This window comes from Odocoileus virginianus, chromosome 5 (genome assembly GCF_023699985.2).
Source record: "Odocoileus virginianus isolate 20LAN1187 ecotype Illinois chromosome 5, Ovbor_1.2, whole genome shotgun sequence".
Classification (NCBI taxonomy): Eukaryota; Metazoa; Chordata; class Mammalia; order Artiodactyla; family Cervidae; genus Odocoileus; species Odocoileus virginianus.
In genome coordinates, this window is record NC_069678.1 from 42,539,393 (window position 1) to 42,559,326 (window position 19,934).

At 38.9% G+C, this 19,934-nt stretch overlaps 1 protein-coding gene across 3 annotated transcripts in view; it reads right to left on the reverse strand.

The window, feature by feature from the left end:
- Positions 1–19,934, reverse strand: part of SAMD13 (sterile alpha motif domain containing 13) — a 50,797-nt gene that overhangs the window by 18,766 nt on the left and 12,097 nt on the right. The window lies entirely within an intron of this gene.

Sequence of the window (19,934 nt, forward strand, 5' to 3'; positions counted from 1 at the left end):
ATATTCACACTCCTGAACTAAGAATACCAGACCTTTTACAATAAGGCCCCAACACATCACCACTTTCCCCACCCCCATCCCCACACATCCAGGGCCAAAGCCATGCCCCAACAGCCAGGCCCTTCACATGCTCTTCTAGCCACTGAAGGCCACCCTCAGCTGTCTCTGAAAAATTCCTATCCTTCCTGCTGGATCAAATGCCATGGTCCCTGTGAGGCATTTTCTGCTCCACGTGAAAGTGTATTAGTTATAACCGCCTCTGAGTTCCAGACCTCCATTCTAACTCTTATCAGAGCACTTTCCACATTGTATTATACTCTGTTTATTAGATAGTCTCTAGACTTTCTACTAAAGTGGGAGATGTGGGCTGAAGATGTACATTTATTATACTCTGCTTATTAGATAGTCTCTAGACTTTCTACTAAAGTGGGAGATGTGGGCTGAAGATGTACATTTGGGTCTGGACCAGTTCTCACTTTATTATTCCTTGCATCAACAAAGTTGTTAGGAATTCAATCAATGTTCAGGCAACTAGATGTGGATCAAGCATTTGTTTGAGAGGGTTTCTGAGTAACCTCACTGGATTTAGAGAGGAGAGGAGGAAAGGTGGAATAGAGAAAGAGTGGACCTGCAGTTACTGTGTCTCTGCTTATTTCCGCGTTTCAAGCGTACCTGTTTGGATTTCTCTATGTCTTGTCCACGGTGATTCTTCTAGAGTATACATCCCATCACATTGTTCCCTGCTTCCAAACTTTCAAAGGCTTCCCACTGCTCTTTGGATAAATCCCAAATAGCTTCACCTGGCTCAGGAGGTCCTTCATGACCAAGCCAGCCCCCCCCCCCCCCGCCCCGCCCCCAGTCCTCCAGCTGGGAATACATTTGGTGAGTAAAGCAGAATCGTCCTTACTTTGGTTGCACACAGCACAGGGGGAGTAGACACTGACTCACAATCATACAACTAAATGCATAGCCATGTAATGTAGCTAAGGATGGGTACTCTGTACTATGGCAGTGGGAGGGCCTATGAGAAGCTTTCCTGTGGAAGTTTCTTTTCAGGTAAGGTCTAGAGAGCAGCCAGAAAGTTAACCATATAAAGAAGTCAGGTAAAGATTATTTCAGGCTCTCTGACAGGAATACATACAGAGAGCCATGCTGGTCTTGGATGCCACATTGAGGATTCTGAATTTTTGTCTAGGAGCAATGGGATTTGTTAAATGGTCTGAAGTAGTGGGCGTGACCTGATCTGACTCATATTTCTGGAAAAAAGAGTATTGGAGAGGAGCCAGAGGAGAAGACAGACCAAGCAAGAGCTCGTGGTAACTGAGACTATGGTAGAAAAGGAGAGAAACATGTGATTTAAAAAGTATTTAACCAACAGAATCAGCAAGACTTAGTGGTGGACTAGTACATGCATAGATTCAAGGGATTAGATATGATAGACAGAGTGCCTCAAGAACTATGGACAGAGGTTCATAACACTGTACAGGATGCAGTGATCAAAACCATCCCCAAGAAAAAGAAATGCAAAAAGGCAAAATGGATGTCTGAGGAGGCCTTACAAAGAGCTGAGAAAAGAAGAGAAGCAAAAAGCAAGGGAGAAAGTGAAAGATATACACAACAAATGCAGAGTTCCAGAGAAAGGCAGGAGAGATAAGAAGGCCTTCTTCAATTAACAATGCAAAGAAATAGAGGAAAACAATTGAATGGGAAAGACTAGAGATTTCTTCAAGAAAATTAGAAATAGCAAGGGAATATTTCATGCAAAGATGGGCACAATAAAGGACAGGAACAGTATGGACCTAACAGAAGCAGATGATATTAAGAAGAGGTGGCAAGAATACACAGAACTATACAAAAAAGAACTTAATGACCCAGATAACCACAATGGTGTGATTACTCACTTAGAGTCAGACATCCTGTAGGGCAAGGTCAAGTTGGCCTTAGGAAGCATCACTATGAACAAAGCTAGTGGAGGTGATGGATTTCCAGCTGTGCTATTTCAAATCCTAAAAGATGATGCTGTTAAGGTACTACACTCAAAATGCCAGCAAATTTGGAAAACTCAGCAGTGGCCACAGGACTGGAAAAAGTTAGTTTACATTCCAATACCAAAGAAAGGCAAGGCAAAGAATGTTCAAACTACCACACAATTGCATGCATTTCACATGCTAGCAAGGTCATGCTCAAAATCCTCCAAGCTAGGCTTTAACAGTACCCGAACTGAGAACATCCAGTTGTTCAAGGTGGATTTAGAAAAGGCGGAGGAATCAGAGATCAAATTGCCAACATATGCTGCGTTATAGAAAAAGCAAGAGAGTTCTAGAAAGCATCTACTTTTCCTTCACTGACTATGTTAAAGCCTTTGACTGTGTGGATCACAACAAACTGGAAAATCCTTAAAGAGATGGGAATACCAGACTACCTTACCTATCTCCTGTGAAACCTGTATGCAGGTCAAGAAGCAATAGCTATAACTGAATATGGAACAACCAACTGGTTCTAAACTGGGAAAGGAGTACGTCAAGTCTGCATATTGTCACCCTGCTTATTTAACTTATATGCAGAGTACATCATGAGAAACGCTGGGCTGGATAAAGCACAAGCTGGAATCAAGATTGCTGGGAGAAATATCAATAACCTTAGATATGTAGATGATATAACCCTTATGACAGAAAGCAAACAGGAACTAAAGAACCTCTAGATGAAGGTAAAAGAGGAGAGTGAAAAAGCTGGCTTAAAATTCAACATTCAAAAAACTTAAGTTCATAGTATCTGGTCCTGTTACTTCATGGCAAAAAGGTGGGCAAACAATGGAAACAGTGACAAACTTTATTTTCTTGGGCTCCAAAATCACTGCAGATGGTGACTGAAGCCATGAAATTAAAAGACACTTGCTCCTTGTAAGAAAAACTATGACAAACCTAGACGTGAAGTGAAGTGAAGTAAATCGCTCAGTCGTGTCCGACTCTTTGTGACCCTGTGGACTGTAGCCCGCCAGGCTCCTCCATCCATTGGATTCTCCAGGCAAGAATACTGGAGTGGGTTGCCATTTCCTTCTCCAGAGGATCTTCCCGACCCTCGGATCAAACCCGGGTCTCCCGCATTGTAGGCAGACACTTTACCGTCTGAACCACCAGGGAAGTTGACAAGCCTAGACATGTTAAAAAGCAGACATATTACTTTGCCTACAAAGTTCTGTCTAGTCAAAGCTCTGGTTTTTCCATTAGTCAAATATGGATGTGAGTGTTGGACCATAAAGAAAGCTGAGAGCTGAAAAATTGATGCCTTCAAACTATGGTGTTGGAGAAACCTTTTGAGAGTCCCTTGGACAGCAAGATCAAACCAGTCAATCCTGAAGGAAATCAACCCTGAATATTCACTGGAAGGACTGATGCTGAAGCTGAAGCTCCAATCCTTTGGCCACCTGATTTGAAAAGCTGACTCACTGGAAAAGATCCCACTGCAGGGAAAGAGAGAAGGCAGGAGGAGAAGGGGACAATAGAGGACAAGATGGTTGGATGCATCATCGACTCAATGGACATGAGTTGAGCAGACTCCAGGAGATGGTGAAGGACAGGGAAGCCTGGCATGCTGCAGACCATGAGGTCGCCAAGAGTCAGACACGACTGAGCAAGTGAACAACAAAGTCGTGCATGTTGAGTTGCTTCAGTTGCATCCGACTCTTTGCAACCGCCAGGCTCCTGTGTCCATGGGATTCTCCAGGCAAGAATACTGGAGTGAGTTGCCGTGCCCTCCTCCAGGGGATCTTCCCAACATAGGGAATGTACCCATGTCTGTTACGTCTACCTGCACTGGCAGGCGGGTTCTTTACTACGAGCACCACCTGAGAAGCCCCGTGGTGGACTAGACAGGAGAACTAAGGAGATGAAAGTGTCCTGGAACTGGATGGATGGTGGTAACTTCACTTGGACCACACCCCCAGGTTTAGCTGGACACACTGTGCGGCGTGCCATCTACATCCAAGTTGAGATTTAATGCGGAATATGGGTCTGGAGCTCAAAGCAGACAAGTGTGCTAGAAGTACACAGTGAGGAGCCAGAAGTGTTCAGACGGCATTTGAAACCTTGGGAGGGGACAAAGAGAGAACTGGGTCCACGAACTAAGCTTGGGAACGCTCAACATTCAGTGCAAGTTGAAAAGATTCATGTTACTTTCAATGGAAATGAAATTGCCCAGAGTTGGTGCATTTCTGAAAGTCTCGAATATCTAGAAGTCAAGGGTTGAGCTGTACCTCTGCCTCACCCTCAGAATAATGTCTTGCTCATAGTAGGAAGTGAAAATATTTGATTAAAAAAAAATCTAGATACATGGTGTCAATGATCTTATTTGCAAAGCAGAAGTAGAGACACACATATAAAACAAACATATGGACACCAAGGCTGTGAGTGGGGGGTGGGATGATTTGGGAGATCAAGACTGACATGTATACACTATTGATACTATGTAAAAAGTAGATAACTAATGAGAACCTACTGTATAGCTCATCAAATGCTACTTATTGCTCTGTGGTGATCTAAATGGGAAGGGAATCCAAAAACGGGGATACATGTATATGTACGGCTGATTCACTTTGCTGTACAGTAGAAATTAACACATTGTAAAGCAAGTATACTCCAGTAAAAAGTAATTAAAAAAACAACAACAAATTTCTCTCTTGAAGAAAAAGGAGTCACTAATCAATGGCACATATGATCAATTACTTATTAACAAAACACTTAATTTAAAAACAGAGTCAATGCTTATTAATTAGAGGTACATTCCCTTTTGGGCATAGAGATTGTAAATCTGTCAATACTGCCCTTGTGTACACACACTTGTGTACTTGCTCACTCACAGATGCCACATGTCCCCCACTTCACCCTGATTTCCCGCCCCCACCCCTACAATGCTTTCCTATCATTTAGGCAAAACACATGGGGAAAACCTATTTTTCATCCTAACATTTTTAACATGTTAGGGTGTTAACATGTATTTTCCAATCAAGGCTAAATGGGCTTTTAAAAAAATATCATGATAGGATTTTCCATCATCCTATCAGCATAAGCAGTCATGAGGTGACATTGAGAACTCTTTTCTAGGTACCATTTACCTTCCCTCTCTTGCTTAAGTCAGGCTTGAAAAATGTTTGGAAAGGAGTTCATTGTTCTAACACATTGTTTAGGTTTTCTAATCAGCTCACTTCTAGCAGCGAGCACAGTGACCCATCTGATACACTTTTAAGTGCCCCAGAAGACATCTGAACTACTCTCCCTGTGGCTGACTTCAATTAGCTGCCTTTCTTCATAAAGAAGAGCTACCAAATTGTGACAACAAAATATCAGTTCAGTTCAGCCACTGAGTTGTGTCCCATTCTTTGCGACCCCATGGATTACAACACGACAGGCTTCCCTGTCCATCACCAACTCCCGGAGCCTACTCAAACTTATGTCCATTGCTTTGGTGATGCTATGCAACCATCTCATCCTCTGTCATCCCTTTCTCCTCCTGCCTTCAATCTTTCCCAGCCTCAGGGTCTTTTTCAATGAGTCGGTTCTATGCATCAGGTAGCCAAAATACTGGAGTTTCAGCTTCAGCATCAGTCCTTCCAAAGAATATTCAGGGTTGATTTCCTTTAACTGACTGGTGGATCTCCTTGCAGTCCAAGGGATTCTCAAGAGTCTTCTCCAACACCACAATTCAAAAGCATCAATCCTTCAGTGCTCAGCTTTCTTTACAGTCCAACTCTCACATCCATACATGACTACTGGAAAAACCACAGCTTTGACTAGATGGACCTTTGTTGGTGAAGTAATGTCTCTGCTTTTTAATATGCTGTCTAGGTAGGTCATAGTTTTTCTTTCAAGGAGTAAGTGTCTTTTAATTTCATGGCTGTAGTCACCATCTGCAGTGATTTTGGAGCCCAAGAAAATAGTCTGTCACTGTTTCCATTGTTTCCCCATCTATTTGTCATGAAGTGTTGGGACTGGATGTCATGATCTTAGTTTTCTGAATGTTGAGTTTTAAGCCAACTTTTTCACTCTCTTCTTTCACTTTCATCAAGAGGCCCTTTAATTCTTCCTCACTTTCTGCCGTAAGGGTGGTGTCATCTACATATCGAGGTTATTGATATTTCTCCTGGAAATCTTGATGCCAGCTTGTGCTTCATCCAGCCCGGCATTTCACATGATGTACTCTGCATATAAGTTAAATAAGCAGGGTGACAATATACAGCCTTGATGTACTCCTTTCCCGATTTGGAACCAGTCTGTTGTTCCATGTCCAGTTCTAACTGTTGCTTCTTGACCTGCATACAGATTTCTCAGGAGGCAGGTTAGGTGGTCTGATATTCCCATTTCTTAAAGAATTTTCCACAGTTTTTTGTGATCCACACAATCAAAGGCTTTGGCATAGTTAATAAAAGCAGAAGTAGATGTTTTTCTGGAACTCTGCTTTTGCAATGATCCAAAGGATGTTGCCAATTTGATCTCTGGTTCCTCTGCCTTTTCTAAGTCTAGTTTGAATATCTGCAAGTTCACGGTTCACCGACTGTTGAAGCCTGGCTTGGAGAAATTTGAGCATTACTCTCCTAGTGTGTGAGATGAGTTCAATTGTGTGGTAGTTTGAACATTCTTTGGCATTGCCTTTCTTTGGGACTGGAATGAAAACTGATCTTTTCCAGTTCTGTGGCCACTGATGAGTTTTCCAGATTTGCTGGCATATTGAGTGCAGCACTTTCACAGCATCATCTTTTAGGATTTGAAATAGCTCAACTGGAATTCCATCACTTTTCCTAGTTTTGTGTGTAGTGATGCATCCTAAGGCCCATTTGATTTCGCATTCCAGGATGTTGGCTCTAGGTGAGTGATCACACCATTGTAGTTATCTGGGTCATGAAGACTTTTCTTGCATAGGTCTTCTGTGTATTCTTGCCACTTATTCTTAATATCATCTGCTTCTTTTAGGTCCATGCCATTTTTGTCCTTTAGTGTGCTCATCTTTGCATGAAATGTTCCCTTGGTATCTCTAATTTTCTTGAAGAGATCTCTAGTCTTTCCCATTCTATTGTTTTCCTCTATTTCTTTTCAATGATCACTGAGGAAGCTTTGTTATCTCTCCTTGCTAGTCTTTGGAACTCTGCATTCAAATGGGTATATCTTGCCTTTTCTCCTTTGCCTTTACCTTCTCTTCTTTTCTCAGCTATTTGTAAGGCCTCCTCAGACAACCATTTTGTCTTTTTGCAGTTCTCTTTCTTGGGGATGGTATTGATCACTGTCTCCTATACAATGTCATGAACCTCCATCCATAGTTCTTAAGGCATTCTGTCTATCAGATCTAATGCCTAGAATCTATCTGTCACTTCCACTGTATCATCGTAAGGGATTTGATTTAGGTCATATCTGAATGGTCTAGTGGTTTTCCCTACTTTCTTCAATTTAATTCTGAATTTGGCAATAAGGAGTTCATGATCAGAGCTACGGTCAGCTCCTGGTTTTGTTTTTGCTGACTGTATAGAGCTTCTACATCTATATATACATGCAAAGTATGCTACATTGCAATTTTAGGATGAGAATCTTTCCTGATTCTTATTCTGCTGGGATATGACATCATCACTTCCTCAGTTCTGAAATATTCTTAAGTACTAGCATCACAGCAGAGAACAAAGACTTTGCAGAAGTGCTGGCAGTGTACCATGAAGAGCAAGAGTAATGAGGAACGTCTCCTACTTAGGGCGAGGGGATCCACACAGAGAATCTGGGGGAGAGAAATCAATCGATGTATTTAACGTCTGAGCCACCCAAGTTACAGCTGATTAGCTCAAAAGACAAAGTAACGTAAAAATCACAATGTTAGATCACACACATCCTGAAAGGAGAAACTGTCTCCATCTCTGCATCTCTCCAGCACCCAGAACTGGTTGGACTGGACTGTACAGTTGATACACAGCAAAGATCTGTTACATTAACAGACTAACAACCAGAGGGTACTTACAGTCTACGATATGCTTTTCACTTATTACCTATTGTCAATCTTCTAGCTCCTTGTAAATTGGCTACCGCGACCTGATTTTTAGGAAACTAAGGCTCAGAAAGGTTAAGAACTCACCCCAAATCACATGGTATATAAAACCAGGATTGAATTCCATACACGTTTGTCTCCACATCTATTCTTTTTCCACCCCATACTTACTGATACAATAAATGTTACTAAAAGCCGACTGTCCTCTTGGTGCTGTGCTTAGAGACAGGTTACAAGCTGGGCGTGCATATCCTCCAAGGAGCTGGCACTCCGGGGAGGGGAAGCAGGAATGTAAACAGCGTACTCTAAGTGTTAGAGCTGGAAGGAACTGGTGCTTCTGAGGCTGCATGCACCGGAGGGCCTGGATAACGCTGCTTGACTAGGACACTTGAAAATTTTTAATGCAATTCTGAAAGGCATCACTTGCTTCAAACACACACTCAGCTCCTCTCTGAGAGGAAAATTGTCTGCAGAAGCAGAAATATGCAGGCACGCATTGTCACTTCTAGGTTGTTTACGTTAAATAATGATAAATGGTTTTGCTGGACCTGTCCAGTGGTTTCAGCAACGGTATTAAGAAGAAACCTGGAGGTGGTCCAAGGCCACATGATGGTGGGGGCTCAGGAGGCCAGGGTGCCAAGGCCAGATAAAACGATGAGAACATTTCAGAGGATGGATTTAAGCATCACCTTTCCCCACTGGGAAAGCCATATGTTTCCTCAAGGACTGTTATTTGTGGCCAAACTGAGATGCTTTGTTCCCTTTTAAATGGGCCATTCTCTTCAAATCTTTTCTTATAACATGTCCATGTCAAACTCCAGGAGGAATTTAAATGGTGCTGTTTAAAACACCTCCCAGATGGTGGTTCCCTTTGTGGCTGCTAATTTTGCACTAATGAAATGAGATGGCAGATATAAAAGTTCCTCTATCATTTGGTATTTATTATTATTGTCACAGCAAAATATTTCCTAGAATATAATGTAAATATAAAGATGATAAATTCATGAATATTTTTCCAGGCATGGAGACTGAAAAATCATATATGCATTTTTGCCTTATTATAAAAAAGACTGGCAAGAAATGAACAGCAGAATTTGTCTCCAGTCCCATCACTTATTCAAATCAAAGTTCCCATTTAACACTGTTACCTTTCAGTCCCTGCATATGACTGGGAATATCATGTATGGATAAAAATTATATCACGTATGAATACTTCACACTGGGAGCTGATTATCCCTTAATTAAACAATCACCTCACTCTTAGAGCTAAAGAGACACAACCATGAGGACAGAAATGCAATAAATAACAAATTTGGCAGATACATGCAGATTATGACCTTATGGTGAATGTTTTCATGTTGGCACATGATAATTTGAAGTGCTAGCAGCAAAAGTGTCCATTTCCCTTTAATTTTATTAGCGGAAACAGGTGAAAAATATTTGAAACTCTTTCTTGGAATTTAGTGTGTGTATATTTTACGGTAGTTATGCTTTTATAGATTCTGAAGGTTGATAAGACCAGAAGGAAACTCTGGATAAATACAGCCCATATGGGATTTCAAAACCCCATTATACTTACTAATTGCATTTCAACTTTAAAGTTCAGAGCAAAAGTTACTTTCTACTAGTTAATATATTACGGTGACATTTATTTCTCATACTACTCCTTTTATAAAACTAATTCTCAATGTTACTTGTGTTTCCACTCAGAAATACACTTGAACTTTGTACTATTTTGATCTTTATAACTTACTTTCCAAATTAAATTAACCCATTCTTTGCTCATATCTTAAAACAGCCTTTGGCTAAAAGTAATATAATTTTGATCATAATAAGTCAACATTGATCTCTTGGCCTATGGACATAGCTAAGGATTAAGCAACCAAATGAGCTTTCATTTTATCTCCATTTTTTTTTTCCTCCCTCTCCCTTCATCCTAACAAGTAGGGATCTGGCTTAAAGACAGCCAGAAAAAGAGAAAGGATGATTCAAAGTTTTCTGACAGGACAGTTTTCATTTTTTAATATCCAGCTACATAAGAGTTGACTGCATTTAACTGCCACATACCCAAGCAACAAAAGTACTGAAAGAGCAAATAGCTCTTCTGTATATTTCAAATTCTTTAGCTTGGCACTCAGGGATTTAATTCAAACACAACTTTCCAGGCTTCTTTCCCATTCCAAGTTTGTACTGAAATCCAACCAGTCAACATCCTGGACCTCCCCATATCCACAGCTTTGGTTATGCTACTCAAAGCCCTGTTTGTTCAGCTTTTAAGGGTTAGAACTCGACTTATTTAAAATAGATACTGGTTAAATGTCTCCTTCCTAATAAACCCAATCAATCTTTCATTCCCATCATTAATTAATTTTCACCTGCTCATGACGAGTCTGGCACTTAATAAGGCTTGGGAACTTGCAGTCTAGTGAAAAGGAAAATCTCAAGTCAGCTGCAGGATGAAGAATGGTTTTAACATGTTCCCTGCCTTATTACAAAGAGCAGTTGAGGAAGGAGAGGAGTGGCTCCATGGAGGGAGGAGCGCAGTGTCAGTCAGGCTGTGTTAGGTGTGTGGGGCCCTGAATCCAGGGCAACACCAGGATCAGGTCCCAGGAACAAAGAGGTCAGTCTTCCTGCATCATTTCTTTCCTACTAGGCATCCTCCCTCAGGCTGATGCATTTCCTCTGAAATCACATGGCACCCTGTCCTTGGCATTCCTCTGCTAGGAATGTCTCCCAAACACCCCACTCCATTTTTCTGAAAACAAATCTGCCTTTTCCCCCACCTGTTCTCAACTTCCTAGTACAAATAAAGACCTCTGACCTGGTGGAAATAAAGACATTCCTCTCAAGAGGACACTATGCATTTTTGTATTTTATTTACTATCAGATGCAATTCACACCCACATTCACACTACACATTAACATAGGAATGTTTTATACCCTGGTAAATAATATTAAAGACAACTGCATACAGACTGCCTGCAGAACTCCCCCTCCCTGCTCTGAGCCAGGTACAGTGGTCACTATTCCAAAGGACTGAATGTGGCTTTAAGGCTTTAACAAACTCGGTCTTCCTTCATAGGAATATCAGTAGCACACCAGAATCTATGTAGAAAACAGCATCCCTTCGAGCTGCTGATGTATAGAAGATATATAATGCATGTTTGTGAATTCTCCAACTTTGATAGCAATTCCTTGTTGTTATCACACTTAAAATATGATGATTAGCTGACTCCGTAGTTTTGCTCATCTTACTCTTTTGAAATGGATACTTCCTTAAGGTAGCTATTTACAGTGGACAAATGGTATAACTGAACAGACTCAATCCTTAACCCAAGTTGTCATTTAATTTAAGGGAATAACCAAACATAACCAAACTTTTATTATAAGACAATATGTTAAGACTGAATTGTGTCCCCCTGACCCCAAAAATTCCTATGCTGAAGTCCTAACCCTCAGTGTGGGCTAGGGCTTTTAGGAGACAGGGCAATTAAGGTTAAATATGGTCATGAGGGTGGGGGCCTAATCCAATAGGATTGGTGGCCTTGTAAGATCTGCACGCATGCTGTGAGGAAAGTCCACCTGAGGACATACTGTGAAGGGCACCACCTACAAGCCAGGAAGAGGACTCTCTCCAGGACTGAATCAGCCAGCATCCTGAACTTGGGCTTCAAAGCCTCCAGAACTGTGAGAAGTACGTTTCTGATGTTTAAATTACCCAGTCTATGGTATTTTGTTAGGGTACTGAGTGGATGGATAATCATACATCAGAATGAGCAGACAGCCATAAAATACTAAGGAATTACAATTAATACTACCAGTTACAAGTATCACTATCAACTACCATATATTCGCTGATTCAAGAATCCATACATATAGCACTCTGACTTAGCCTACCAAATATATCCACAGAAGGGTTACACCATCAGATTCTGATTAGAAAGGTCATTTCGCATGCCTGAATTAGTGGCTCAGTTCCCCCCTCCTCTGCACTGCCCCCCTCTCATTTCTCTTTCTCTTTTCTTCTTCCTTCTTTCCTTTTTTCTTCCTCCTGCCCTCTCTCCCTCCCTCCCTTTCTTCCTTTCTTTCTAACAAACTATCTGTTAAGAAGTATTTAGTATTTAGCCACTTAAATGTCTTGGGAGCTTTATTTTATTCTCCCATGTGTTTAGTAGAGTGGAATCTTACATTATGATCACTCCCTGGTCCAGACTGCTGTTCGCTGGAAAGAACAGCATGCCAGGAACCCTCACTCAGTGTTTTCAGGTAGACTCAAGCAGTATGGCTGTGGGGTCTGGGAAAGGTGGATGAAACAGAACATCCAGAACTACCTAGCAAGCTGGTTGCAATCTCCTCCTTGCTTTCAAAGAACATACATCTAAGGACTGCTGATTATTTACTTGACAACACAAAAGGACAGGAATCCAAGTAAATGAACAAAAGCTGAAGCCAGTGATCAGATGCACAATTACTTCTAACAGCTTCCTCTTCCTCCTTCCCTAAGGAACCTGGCAGGACTTCCAAGCAAATAAATAAACATCCTGTGAAGTTATTTATTTAGCCCTAGATGTGACTGATTCCCTTAGAATTAGATGCCTGACTGATGTGTGGGTTGCTATACACATAAACATTGCTGGATTTTTTTTTTTATGAGGTTAAGTAATGGTAGCTATTGTTATTTTTGTTATATGAAAGGTCTCTTGAATAATTCTACAATGAAGTCAGAGTTTTGAAATTTGGCATGTTAGTCACTCAGTTGTGTCCAACTCTTTGCAACCACATGAACTGTAGCCCACCTGAATTCCTCTGTCCGTGGAATTCCTCAGGCAAGAATGCTGGAGTGGGTTGCCATGCCCTTCTCCAGGGGATCTTCCCAACCCAGGTATTGAACCCAGGTCTCCTGCATTGCAGACAGATTCTTTACCACCTGAGCTACCAGGGAAGCCCTACTTAAAAATTCTAGCAATACCAATAATAATTTCTAACTTTATCCTAATATCTTACTTCTATCATTCAGTTCCTAACCTTCTAATTCACATTAAGAATGACAACTTTTTAAAATTTAATAATTAGCTTAATATTTAATAGTTAACAGTCCTCAGAGAGGGCTATTTCAAAAGTTAGTATTAATACACATATGGCCAATTAATTAATGACAAATGAGCCAAGAATATACAAAGGAGAAAAGATAGTCTCTTCAATAAATGGTGCTGGAAAAACAAGAGAACAATGTGCAAAAGAATGAAACTGGAACACTACCTTATACCACATAGAAAAATTCATTTAAAGTGGATCAAAGATTTGAACGTAAGGCCTGAAACCATAAAGCCTGTAGAAGAAAACATAAGTGGTAAGCTCTTTGACATCAGTCTTGGCGATGATTTTTTTTTTTTTTTTTGGATCTGACTCCAAAAACAGAGGCAACAAAAGCAAAAATAAACAAGTGGGACTATATTAGATTAAAAATCTGCAGAGCAAACAGAACCAACAAAGTGAAAAGGCAACCTACTGAACAGGAGGAAATATTTGCAAATCCAAAATACATAAAGAATACATATAACTCCACAGCAAAAACAAATATTAATAAACAATCAAATTTAAAAATGGGCAGAGGATTTGAATAGACTTTTTTTTTTCCAAAGAAGATACACAGATGGCCAACAGGTATATGAAAAGATGTTCTACACCATTAATCGTCAGGGAAATGCAAACCAAAACAATAAGGAAATATCTCATGCCCTTTAGAATGGCTATTATTGAAAAAAAAAAACAAGAGATAACAAATGTTGGCAAAGATGTGGAAAAGGGAACCCTGTGCACCGTTGGTAGAAATGTAGTATGGGAAATAGTACGCAGGTTCCTGAAAAAAATTAACAACAGAACTACCATACAATTCAGCAATTTTGCTTCTGGGTATATAACTAAAAGAAAGAAAAACACTGAATCAAAAAGATACAGCTCCCCCACATTCATTACATCACTATTTACAATAGCCAAGACCTGAAAGCAATCTAAGTGTGGGAAAATAAAGAAAATGTGGTGTATATATATAATGGAATAGTATTCAGCCATTAAAAGGAAGTCTTGTCATTTTTGACAACACAAATTGAACGTGAGAGCATTTTAAATGCCCTCTGCAAGTAAAATTAGTCAGACAAAAACAAATACATAATCTCACTTATATGTGGAATCTAAAAATAAAATATTAAAAAATGTAAGTCCAAAACCATAGATACAGAGAACAGATTGGTGGTTGCCAGAGGTGGGGTGGTGGGGGTGGGGTTGCAGAGCCCAAAGTGGGTGAAAGTGGTCAAAATGTACAAACTTCCAGTTATAAAATAAGCAATTCATGGGGATGTAACATTCAGCATGGTGACTATAACTAATAATACTGTACTGTATATTTGAAAGTTGTTAAAGATAGTAGATCTTAAAAATTCTTATCAGAAGAAAAAAATTTAACACTGTATGTGATTCATGTTAAGTACAGTTATTGTGATGAACATTTCATGGTGTATAGAAATAATGAATTATTATGTGGTATATCTGAAACTAATATGTTATATGAAAATGATATCTCAATGTTTAAAAGTTAGTATTTCAATATTAAAGTGAGTTTAAAACTTTCCAACATTCATTACTAAGAAAAGTATCACTTTACTAATTACAAAAGAAATGTTAGTTCCAAAATTTAGTCTTTGCTTCATAATAAAAGAACCAACTGAACACAAAGGCAGAAAAAGATGGTGAGATATATGAGCAAGAAAAGGCATGATTTTAATAAGAAACAGCTTCTTTCGAAGGTTGCTAAACTTTGTTGCTGTGAGCATTCTATTGCAGTAGAGCTTCTCCACTGTGGGGTGAGGGGCTTGGTGGTGGTGGGGAGATAAAACACTTGAAAAGCTGCTAACTTACTAAAAGCATCTATTGTGTGTGGGAATATTAATTCCTCCTCCCTCCTAGGAGAAAAGGGAAAAAAGACCAACTGATGAAAAATGGAGTAATAAGACTAAATGAATGGGGAAAAGAAATCACATTGTATACTTGTAAGTTGTATAGATATGCACATATATGTGAAACACCTAGACTTTTTTATAATTTATTGAAAATTCTACATGATTAAACATAGATCAATAGTAAGAGTGTCATGTACCAAAGTTTTGATTAATTCAAAATCTGTGATTCTGAAATCCATAAAAAAGAGAACATTATGATCCCATTTGTTCAATAAAAGTTTACGTCTCCTTCATATACATTGGCCTTCCCTGCTGGCTCAGACAGTAAAGAATGTGCCTGCAATGCAAGAGACCTGAGTTCGATCCCTGCCTGGATCAGGAGGATCCCCTGGAGAAGCGAAGGCTGCCCACTCCAGTATTCTTGGAGTGGTGTCCTGGAGAATCCTCATGGACAGAGGAGCCTGGCGGGCCGCAGTCCACGGGGTCGCAAAGCGTCGGATCTGACAGCACAGCACTCATATGTATGGGTACAGAGAGCTCTCTACAGGAACTGTCTAGAAGAACATACTCTAAACTATGAAGATGCTCCCTCTTAGTTATTTGCTTTAAAACTTAATAACCACCATGAATCCACCATGCAAAATAAAAGCTATAATCTGTCTTAAAAAAAACTGTAATCTTGACAATGCTCATATCCATCCCGCCCCTGCATCTCTGACCTGACAGAATCATCCTCCCCAACCTCATATTCATTTAACCTTTCTCCCCATGCATGTGAGCAAGAGCTTGTTTTGGCTATAACCTGTGCAATACTGTAGCCTCTGAACACAGGAGGCTGTTGAGCATTGAAAATCCAACTAAGAAATAGGGTTTTTCATTTTAACTAGTTTAAATTTAAAAACTCTAATTAATGTAAATTATGTTTCTGATCAACACAACTTCATTGTTTTGGTGTGATAACATTTCCCTTTAACCACTGCATTGCCTAGATACTACTTTGCAGTTCATCAGATGCAGCTCTCTTTCTCTAGTTTTACACATAAACACATGGCAATCTAGTTGGCATCTATACATTGATTCAGGATAAATGATCTTTTCTATGCACCCATGTGATATTGTAATGTGTTTGATGCAGACAGCACAGGTTATAAGATTCTCTTTGTATGTTGTAATTGGTAATTAATAATCTTACTAGTTTAATTGTAATAAAATATTTTTTAGTTAAAAATAAGTATGGATACATTTTAAAATGTAAAAAGGAGGCATACCACTGATGCAGAATCAAAAGGAGATGCAGAAACTGGCATCAGAGTCAGAACAGTGAAGAAAAAAGGAGCCTGACTCAAAGTATGTTGGAAATTTCATGAGGAACAGCAATTGCAATTTGTTGGATTAGAGCAAAAGGAAAAAAGCTGTTTGAAAAATGGATAATATTAAGAGACATTTTTAGCAAAGACATAGAAAATTTTGGTAACCTCAACAGTCAAAAAGAACTAATAACATAAGTAACCTGTAATCAAAATTCAACATCCAACAAAACATTTTGAAGTGATTTTAAACAGAATCTGAGCTCATAAATTTGTCCAGCTATAAACAACTTGGATTCTAGCACAAAAAAAGAGAACAGTTTTTTTAATAGCTATGTTGTTATATTCAGTTTTTAAAATATTATGAAAAAATACTGAAAAGGCAGTTCATCAAAAGTGAGACATTTTTCAATCAAGCCATTAAACTATTGCCCAAAGAATGTTAAGATCTTTTTAACAGCATCTAAGATCAATTGGTTCAAATCTGGAAAAACACAACTACTTTTCTTTAGCTTTAGATGAGTAGTGTAACATCGGAAGTGAAAAGTGTTAGTCAGTCAGGTCTGACTATTTGTGACCCCACAGACTGTAACATGCCAGGCTCCTCTGTCCATAGACTTCTCCAGGCAAGAATACTGGAGTGGTAGCCTTTCACTTCTCCAGGGGATCTTCCTGACCCAGGGATCAAATTCAGGTTTCCTGCATTGCAGGCAGACTCTACCATCTGAGTCACAAGGGAAGCCCACAACATCAAAGACACTGCCAAGTTCATACTTGGAGTCTGCTTTGTCTCAGAAGACTTCCAAATTTAAGAAGAAATGTTATCAATTTATAGCCTGAAAAACTGAATTCCTATTTAAATATCTTAAAATGGTTTATATTTGTTGAAGAATAACTTTAGCTAGAGTTGAAAAAATTAAATCCTATCCTGGTAGATGGTACTTCAGCCACACAAAGATTTTTTAAAAATTTGGTTTTAATATACTTTTAAAACAGGAGACATATTTCATTGCTTCATTCTACTATATGATACACACGTTCAGTTTTCTGAAGCAGACTCCTGAAAAGTGTCAACAATGCCATTGTTAAATCATTCCATAAATATTTGTAAATGCCACAGATCAATGTCAAATAATGGAACTCTTAAAAGAAATAGAGCACATTTAAAGATCTGTGTTCTTTGCCAATACTTGTTAAGTCATAGAAGAAAAATACAAAGACTTATTGTATTGTTAAGTCCAATTCAAGATTTCATTAAAACAAAAAATGCTTTCCAAATATTCAATAATTAAAGACAAAAAATGGCAGAGAAATTTGTTTTCTCATTAACATACCAGACTACATGTAAATGAGATTAATTTGAAGCTCCTGAAAAAAAAAAAGGAAATGCTGATTTGTAACGTAGGTAAAGAGGCACAAAATTTTGTGTTGAAATTGAAACTTTTCAAAGTACAATAAAAATAATTTTACACATCTTTCTAACACAAATCAATTTTAAGAGAAATTTGAAAAATGATTTATTGGATAAATTTCTATTTCTTATAAATTTATGTAATACACTTTTGAATTTAATGTTAACAATATGATTTTTTTGAGTATCAGCAAATTTATTTAACTTAGACAGTTTTGAAACTGATATGCTATTGCTTCCAAGTCATATCAGATCTAAAAGAGAAGAACCAGGAACTTCCCTGGTGGTCCAGTGGCTAAGACTCCCCGCTCTGATTGCAGGGGTCCCAGGTTCAATCCCTGGTCAGGGAACTAGATCCCACATGCCACAACTAAGACCTGGTGCAGCCAAATAAATGAACAAAAAATAAATATATAAAAAAGAAGAAGAACCAGTTGTGTCAATGTATGCAAATGTATTAAAGGAAAATAATTTTTGGTACTTGATTCATTTATTGAGACTTTAAAGAATTATTTGGGTATGTGATTCTACTTTTTTAATCACAAATTTTATGAAATCTAATAGAGATCAAATATTTATAATAAAATTTTTGCATCCAAATTGAGATATACTCTAAGTGTAAAATACATAGTGGACTGATAAAATTTAGCACAAAAATATAAACTATCTCATTAATAATGTGCTATATTGATTACATTTAAAAATGACAACATCCTGGGTATTTTCACTCAAATATAGACTATATTAAAATTAATTTCATCTGTTTAAATATGACCACCAGAAAATTTTAAATTACATCTATGGCTCATTTGTCATTTCTAGTATATATCTGGCACTAGCATATATCCAGAAATGGAATTGTTGAGTTATAAAATATTTTATGGTTCAACACTGGAAAATAATGCCAAATTGTTTTCCAAAGCCACTGGACATCAGCATCAACCTCACCAGAGAACATGTTAAAACACAAGTCCCCAGGCCCCTGGGATGTACTGAACAGAAACTCTAGAGGTGTGGCCCAGCTGCCTGTGTTTTAACATGCCCTCCAAGTAATACAAATTCACCTTGAGAAACACTGCATAGCAGAACTTAGAAGAGACTTATAATATATTTTATACTTCGAAGAAATGTGCCATTTTGAAAAGGGAAGTCCTGTCTTTGTTAAGTTATGGTCATAGTATTGAATGTTTCCATCATTTACAAATCTTGGGTACTTAGGCTTCTATAGCCCCCTGGGAGTGAGAGCTGTGCCTCTGGTAAAAGAGACTGAAAGCTACCTTTGACAACCTAGTCACGCCAGTGCAGAAGGAAGGGCTCAGGCTTCAAAGCCAGACTTTAAACCTGAATGCCAACATCAGGACTTAGAAGCAGTGAACTCTTAGAAGGTCTTTTACCTCCTGGAGCTTTGGTTTTCTCCACTATAAAACGGGAATTATAGCACATACCTCAAAGTATGGTTGTGAGGATTAACAAGGCTCACACAAAGTGCTAGACACAGAGAAAGGACTCCATAAATAAAAGCCTTGTAAAACTAAAGCTCTGAGCAGTAGCACATGGCCAGTGAATAAGGTCATTATCCTAGGCTTCTTTGGAAATGATCCTTTGTGAAGTACATTGTCTAATAAAGCAACTATATTTTCCATGCCTGGAAAACAAAATGGAAGCAACTGTGACCCCAATTTGAGCAGATCTCAGAGAGAGCCTTAAGACTCTATGTTTTAGGGATTCAGTATTATAATCTAACTCTATCTTGGCCAACAGGTTAGCCAATAGCCACTTGCTGTATAAACTGAGACTGCTGTTTCTGATCAAGGTTGAGTAATGTAGCCCAGAACTACCCTTCTGCCTAAAACAGCTAAAAAATAGACAAGATTTATGAAACTGGCACTCAAGGCACTGGACACGGGCAATAAAGAATAATGATCCCTGAAGAATGGGAAACAAGCATGGTAGCCGTAGCCACTTACTGCCTGAAGAGAGATTTTAGGCTGTGCCCGGGTGCAGAGTTCCAGAGAGGAGAGAGCTAGAGAGAGAGAACTCTGGAGATGTGTAGAAGGTTCCCTTCAAGTGCTCAGCGGAGTACTGATTATCACATACACATGAGGAAATGGGCTGGGGAAAAAATCATGAAAAAGAATTAGAGACAAAAATCTCTAGAGATCACACAGAGTTGGGAAGAGTGCCTGTTTCTATCTTCCAGAGAGGAATACCTCATCATTCAGGAGTATTGGTTAGAGTAGAAAT